Here is a 7,153-nt window from a genome sequence, read left to right as displayed (position 1 = left end):
CATGGGAATTATCTCAGGTTCACGAGTTTGCCCTTCACTTAGCCCAACTATCTTAACTGAAGACGCCTTGAACCCCAACTCTGTGGGGAACCTGTCCCCTACCTTCTGGAAGTGCTTTCCCAGGAACTTTTGGCCCACAAAGGATGAATGTCGGAGGAGGGAGAAGGAACAAGGTGGAAACCAGTCAGCCTGACAGGTTAAGAGAGACTCAGGATCCAGGTCTGGGTCAGCCCCTTCCTGACTGTTTGACTTTAGTTATGACCCCACCCTCCTCTAGAACTCAGTAGCCCTTTTACCCAAATGAGGAGGTTGGGCCAGATGCCAAACGCATCTGGGGTCTCTGGTAGGCCTCCATCCCATCCAGTCTTACAAGGCTATTGGGACTCCAGCCCACCCACCAGTCACCCCCCCACAGCCCCCACCCCCCCTGTGAGACAAGCCCCTGAGTTGAGGACACTTGAGCTACCTCAGAGCGGATGTTTCGTGGTTGTCTTCAGCCTTCCTGAGGCACCTGAAGCTCCACTGGGTGTTGGTCGGGACCCCTGCTGTCACTTGCACCCGTTATTTTCTTTTTTTTTCCAAGGCAATAGGGTTAAGTGGCTTGCCCAAGGCCACACATCTAGGTAATTATTAAATGTCTGAGCTCTGATTTGAACTCAGGTCCTCCCTGACTCCAGGGCCAGTGCTCTATCCACTGTGCCACCTAGCCGTCACCTTGTCCCCGATATATTTTCTTCCAACCACAGGGAAGCTCAGAGAGTCACGAGCTGGACCAATACGAATTTGGGATCGATACCACCCTATTAGTCTTAAGCTTGTGACGTAGGGGGCCCACCTTTGTGCGGTTGACGTTGGTCCGCTCCCTTCCTCTCCGCTCCGGGCAACCGCACAAACATTCCAGTGCTAACCGCCTGCCCCAGGAGCATTCATTTCGTCTACCTCCGTCTATCACCGCCTGCGCTCGGCCAGCCCCATCGTGAGTATCTTTCTACTACCCAAATCTTTTCCCCTCTGCCCCCTCCGCACCTCCCTATGGCCCCGTATGTTTAATTTATGTGACTACTTGTGTCCTAACGCCAATCTGTCCCCCTGCCCCTCGATAAAAACCCTCCATTCTTCCTTCCTTCTTTTCTTCCTTCTGTTTTTCCTTCCGTCTTTCCTTAATTCCTTGCCTCCTTTCTTCCTTCCTTCTTTCCTTCTTTCAATCTTTCCTTCCTTCCTTTCTTCCTTCCTCTTTCCCTCCTGCCTTACAATCTTCCCTCCTTCCTTCCTTCCTCCCTTCCTTAATTCCCTCCTTTCTTCCTTCTTTGCTTCCTTCCTACCTTCTTGCCTCCCTTCCTTCCTTCAATCTTTCCTTCCTTCCTTCCGTCCGTCCATCATTCCTTCCTTCCCTCCTACTCTCCTTCCTTCCTTCCCTCCTTCCCTCCTTCATCCCTTCCTTCATTCCTTCCTTCCTTCCTTTCTTCCTTCTTTGCTTCCTTCCTTCCATCTTTCTTTCCTCGCTTCCATCCTTCCTTCATTCTTTCCTTCCTTCAATCTTAACTTTCTTCCTTTTTTCCTTCCTCCTTCCATCCTTCATCCCTTCCTTCATTCCTTCCTTCCTTCCTTTCTTCCTTCTATGCTTCCTTCCTTCTTTCCTTCCATCCTTCCTTCCTCCCTTCCTTCCTCCATTCCTTCCTTCCTTCCTTCCTTCCTTCCTTCCTTCTTTTCTAGCTTCCCTCCTTCCTTCAGTCCTTCCTTTCATCCGTCCTTCCTTCCTTCCCACATTCATTCCTTCCCCCTTCATTCTTTCCTTCCTTCCCTCCTTCCTTGGAACATTCCTACCATCCCTCCTTCCTTTCTTCCTCCCTTCTATCCTTCCCTCTTTCCTCCACTACTTCCTTCCTTCTTTCTTTACTTCTTTCCATCCTTCCTTTTTCCTGCTTTCCTTCATTCTTTCCTTCTTTCCTTCATTCCATCCTTTGTAACTCCCTACTTTCTTCCCTTCCTTCTATGCTAAATTACTTCCTTCCCCTTCCTTCCTCCTTCCTTTCTTCTTTCCTTCCTTGCTCCCTTCTTTCCTTCTTTTCTTGCTTCCCTCTTTCCTTCCTTCATTCCTTCCCTCTTACCTTTCTTCCTTATTTCTTTACTTCCTTCCATCCTCCCTTCCTTCCCTTATTCTTCCATTCTTTCCTTCCTTCCATCTTTCCTTCCTTCATTCCCCCTTTCATTCCTTCCTTCCCTCCTACCTACCCTTGTTCCTTCCTTCCTTCCTTCCATCCATCCTTCCTTCCTTCCCTCCTTCCTACCATCCTTCTTTACTTCCTTCTTTCTTTCCTTCCTTCCTGCCCTCCTTCCTAGCTTCCTTACCTCCTTCCTTCCTTCTTTCTTTACTTCCTTCCATCCTTCCTTTATGCCTTCCTTCTTTCATTCTTTTCTTCCTTCCTTCTTTACTTCCTTCTATCCTTTGTAACTCACTTCTTTCCTCTGTTCCCTCTATTCTTTCCATCCTTCATTCATTCCTCCCTTCTTTCCTTGCTCCCTTCTCTCCTTCCTTCCTCCCTTCCTTCCTCTTCTCTTTCCTTCCTTCTTCCAACCTACTTTGCTTCCTTCCTTCCTTCCACCCTTGCTTTCTCCCATCCTTCCTCCCTTCCTTCCTCCCCTCTCTCTTCCTTCCTTCCTTCCATCCTTCTTTCCCACCTTCCTTCTTTCATCCTTCCCCCTTCCTTCTTTCATCCTTCCCCCCTTCCTTCCTTTTTCTTCATTTCTTGCTTCTTTCCTTTTATCTTTCCTTCTTACCTCCTTCCTTCCTCCTTTCTTCCCTGCTTTTCTTGCTTCCCTCTTTCCTTCCTTCTTTCCTTCCCCCTTCATTAATCCCTCCTTCTTTCCTTCCTTCCTTCCTTCCTTCTTTTCTAGCTTCCCTCCTTCCTTCCTTCAGTCCTTCCTTTCATCCATCCTTCCTTCCTTCCCACATTCATTCCTTCATTCTTTCCTTCCTTCCTCCCCTGCTTCCTTGGAACATTCCTACCATCCCTCCTTCCTTTCTTCCTCCCTTCGTTCCTTCCCTCCTTCCTGCACAACTTCCTTCCTTCTTTCTTTACTTCTTTCGATCCTTCCATTTTTCCTTCTTTCCTTCATTCTTTCCTCCTTTCCTTCATTCCATCCTTTTTAATTCCCTTCTTTCTTCCCTTCCTTCTACTCTTCCTTCTTTCCTTCCTTCCTTCCATCTTTCCTTCCTTCATTCCCCCTTTTGTTTGGTCCTTCCTTCCCTTTTACCTACCCTTGTTCCTTCCTTCCTTCCCTCTTTCCCTCCTTCCTTCCTTCCTTCCCTCCTTCCTTCTTCTGCTCCTTCCTTGCTCCCTTCCGTCCTTCTTTCCTTCCTTGCTCCCTTCTTTTCTTGCTTCCCTCTTTGCTTCCTTCATTCCTTCCCTCCTTCCTTCCTTGTTTCTTTACTTCCTTGCATCCACCCTTCCTTCCCTTATTCCTCCCTTCTTTCCTTCCTTCCTTCCATGTCTCCTTCCTTCATTCCCCCTTTTGTTCATTCCTTCCTTCACTCCTACCTAGCTTCCTTCCTTCTTCCTTCCCTCCTTCCTTCCTCCACTCCTTCCTTTCTCCCTTCCTTCTTTCCTTTCTTCCTTCCCTCTTTCCCTACTTTCCTTCTTTCCTTCCCTCCTTCCTTCCTTCCTTCCTTCCTTCCTTATTACTTTACTTCCTTCCATCCTCCCTTCCTCCCCTTATTCCTCCCTTTCCTTCCTCCCTTCCCTCCTTCTTCCTGCCTTCCTTCTTTCCATCCTTCCTTCTTTCCTTCCATCCTTGCTTTCTCCCATCCTTCCTCCCTCCCTTCCTTCCTACTTTATTTCCTTCTTTCCTTTCTTCTTTCCTTCCTTCCTTCTTTTGTTCCTTCCTTTCTTCCCTCCATCCTTCATTCCTTCTTCCTTCCTTCCCTCCATTGTTTCTCCCTTTGGCCCATCCCTCCTCCCTCCCTCCCTTCCTTCCTTCTTTCCTTCCTTTCTTCAGTCTTTCATTCCTTCCCTCCTTCCTAACCTCCTGCCTTGCCACCTTCCCTCCTTCCTTCCTTACTCCTAGCTTCCTTCCTTCTGTCCTTCTTTCCTTCCTTCCTACATTCCTTCCTTCATTCTTTCCTTCCTTCTTTCCTTCCTTCCATTCGTCCTAACTCCCTTCTATCCGCCCTTCCTTCCACCGTTCCTTCTTTGCTTCCTCCCTTCCCTCCTTCCTTCCTTCCTTCTTTCCTTCCTTTCATCCTTGCTTCCTCAGTTCCTTCCACTTTCCTTTCCTTCCTTCCAACCTTTTTCGCTTCCCTCCTTCCTTCCATCCATTCTTCCTTCCTTCCCTCCATCCCACCATCTGTCTTTCCTTCCTTCTTTCTTTCTTTCCTTCCTGCCCTCCTTGCTAGCTTCCTTACCTCCTTCCTTCCTTTTTTCTTTACTTCCGTCCATCCTTCTTTTATTCCTTCCTTCATTCTTTCATTCTTTTCTTCCTTCATTCTTCCCTTCCTTCCATCCTTTGTAACTCACTTCTTTCCTCCCTTCCCTCTATTCTTCCCTTCCTTCATTCATTCCTCCCTTCTTTCCTCTTTTCTTTCCTTCCTTACTTGCAACCTTCTTTGCTTCCTTCCTTCCTTCCTTCTTTCCTTCCATCCTTGGTTTTTCCCATGCTTCCTTCCTTCCTTTCATCCTTCCCTCCTTCCTTCCTTTTTTTCTTCATTTCATGCTTCTTGCCTTCCTTGCTTCCTTCCTTTTATCTTTCCTTCTTTTCTTGCTTCCCTCTTTCCTTCCTTCATTCCTTCCCCCTTTCATTCATCCCTCCTTCCTTCTTTCCTGCCTTCCTTCCTTCCTTCCTTCCCTCCTTCCTTCCTTGCATGGCCTTCGGAGGACTTAGTTTACCCAGACCTCTGACTGAACATTCTTGAAAGCTCCACTGCTTCTGACCTTGGGAGGCAATGTGTGTGAGTTCTCAGAAATATGTGAATGTATGTGTAGAGTTGTGTGTGCTCAGACACAAGAATTAGGGGCTTTATGGACAAGTATGCATGAGAATGTGCAGATTCTGTGAATGCTCACATCCTTAGGACCATGCAAAGACGATATATGAGTCTTGTTTCTATGTACATGGAAAATACTCCTACATAAGACTCTAAAGAGAATTTATGCAAATAAATATATAGCTAAAATCAGTATGTATATGAATGTGTAGAGTCAACACCTGAGAACTACCCTAAGAAAAACAGAGGGACTCTATGAAAGCTCGTCCAGATGAAGGTACAAGTAAATCCAACTTTGTTAAAAGAGAGAGATTAAAAGCATCTATATTGTTCCAGGATTGGCAGATGGCAGGTAAGCCCACTAGGCATGTGGGTGGCTTACAGCAGAGGCTTGGGGGTAGAGGGGTGGATGCCAGAAGCCCCAGAGGGCAAGGGGGGGTACGGTGAAGGGGGTGGGGCACGACTGCTGGGGAGGGGGGTCCTGGTTCACAAAGGTGAGCCGCGATGTGCCATAGAGATGGCTACATCATCTCAGGGCCTGTCTCTCCAGGTTCGGTCATACCCAGCTTTTGCCTCCTTCAGCAACGTCCCTTCCACTACCTTGCCTTCCCCTTCCCCCCTCCCCCTCCCCGTATCCCCTTCCCTTACCCCTTACCCCTTACCCCTCCCCACCCCAAGACCCTGTGCAAGCATCACATGATGCACCGCATTCATAACCGGGTCCATCGCAGACAGAGATGCCGAAAGAGACTTCAAAAGAGATTTCGAAAGAACCCACGGATCATCCATCCCAAGAACACCAGACTCATTCCCAAGGTGGGACAGTGGGCCCCAGCTGGTCCCTGCAGTCTTTTTTCTTCCACCCCACCCCCACAACCACCTTCTGAAGTCTGAAAGTCTCTGTAAGATGGGAGGGCACATCCAGGGTAGAACTAGGCTTCCTTCCAATCTTTAGGGTTAGACTAGCGGTTGGGGGCAGCCACAAGGGAAAGCATCCAACTAGCTGGGTAAGCTCAAAACAGGGTGGGGGTGGGGTGGAATTGCTAGAGTGAGGCGACAAGTGGTCAGGATGTGGGGGTGAGGGATGAATGGGCTTCTAGTTTTGGGTAAGGTGGAGGGTTACAAGACAACTCAGAGCTCATCTGGTCCACCTTCACATCGGAGAAAAGGGAAACTGAGGCCAAGGGGAGGGCAGGACTATGGCCAAGCTCACAGAGTCAATCAATGGGGCAGATAGAAATGTTGAGTCTGTTCCCTCCTACCTGCCTGCCAGGCTCACTGGCTTCCATCTTGTTCTTTTTTCTGCCAGTCAAACTTTTATAGGCTGCAGGTTTCTTTGAAGACACTTCCCAGAAGTAGGTTACAGTGACATTTGGGCAGGTTACCTATAGAGCTAATGATTTGGAGTGGGAGGGGTTAGAAATATGATGATGAAGATGGAGAGTAAGAAAAAGTCCCTTGGCCCTTGGGTCATCCCTCCTTGAACATTTTTCTGGAGCTTGGAGGTGTTAGCCTAGGCCAGGGCCCTGTGCACTGCCCTCAGAGAACTCTCAGTCTAGGGAGGGAAAATGTGCCTTGAATATGCCCAGTGTGGTAGTGGTGGGCAAGGATACCTGTTTTGGGTTGTAGAAGGGAGTTCTGGGAATCAGGGTGAGAAAGGAACACAGATATTCTCTTGAGCATAATTTACTTACTCTTTTCCTTCCTAAACAGGTGAGTCAGGTTTTGTTACCTTGGATCAGAGAAGCTTTCCAATCTACAGAGATGGACCTCAGTGACATCATTAAGACCGTGGCTCTGATGCAAATAGAGTGAAGAAAAAGGATCATTAGGCTCGAAGTTAAATTGTCCATAAAAATGAAAACACACAAATAGGAAAACAATTTCACCAGTAATTAAAATTTCTTTGTCAACAGTTTTGGAGATTGGACAATTTAAGCCAATAACTTAGTAAAAATACTGACAGTATGAAATTGGAACAAAACATGATCCATTGTGGCCTCCAGATAAACTCACTCAAATTTGACCTAACAGGATAGTAGTAATTAAAATGATGGGCTTTGACAAAATGATATGCTGTTAATATATATTTCATATAGCTTTATAAGTGATATATTTTCATAGTGAGGGGATACAAGGGAGCATCAAAAATGGGCCTAAAGAAAATTTTAC

The 7,153-nt window shown here is 47.3% G+C and overlaps 1 long non-coding RNA gene across 1 annotated transcript; it reads left to right on the top strand.

Annotated features, from left to right (window-relative positions):
* The first annotated feature begins 905 nt into the window (after positions 1 to 905).
* On the top strand, positions 906 to 6,906 carry LOC141498245 (uncharacterized). The gene is made up of 4 exons (XR_012471592.1): positions 906 to 976; positions 5,194 to 5,333; positions 5,532 to 5,797; positions 6,695 to 6,906. It is a non-coding gene; the product is annotated as an uncharacterized LOC141498245 (long non-coding RNA).
* The last annotated feature ends 247 nt before the right edge of the window (positions 6,907 to 7,153 follow it).

This window comes from Macrotis lagotis, chromosome X (assembly GCF_037893015.1).
Source record: "Macrotis lagotis isolate mMagLag1 chromosome X, bilby.v1.9.chrom.fasta, whole genome shotgun sequence".
NCBI lineage: Eukaryota > Metazoa > Chordata > Mammalia > Peramelemorphia > Peramelidae > Macrotis > Macrotis lagotis.
Note: the sequence above shows the minus strand (reverse complement) of the source record. Positions and strands in the feature narration are given on the sequence as shown.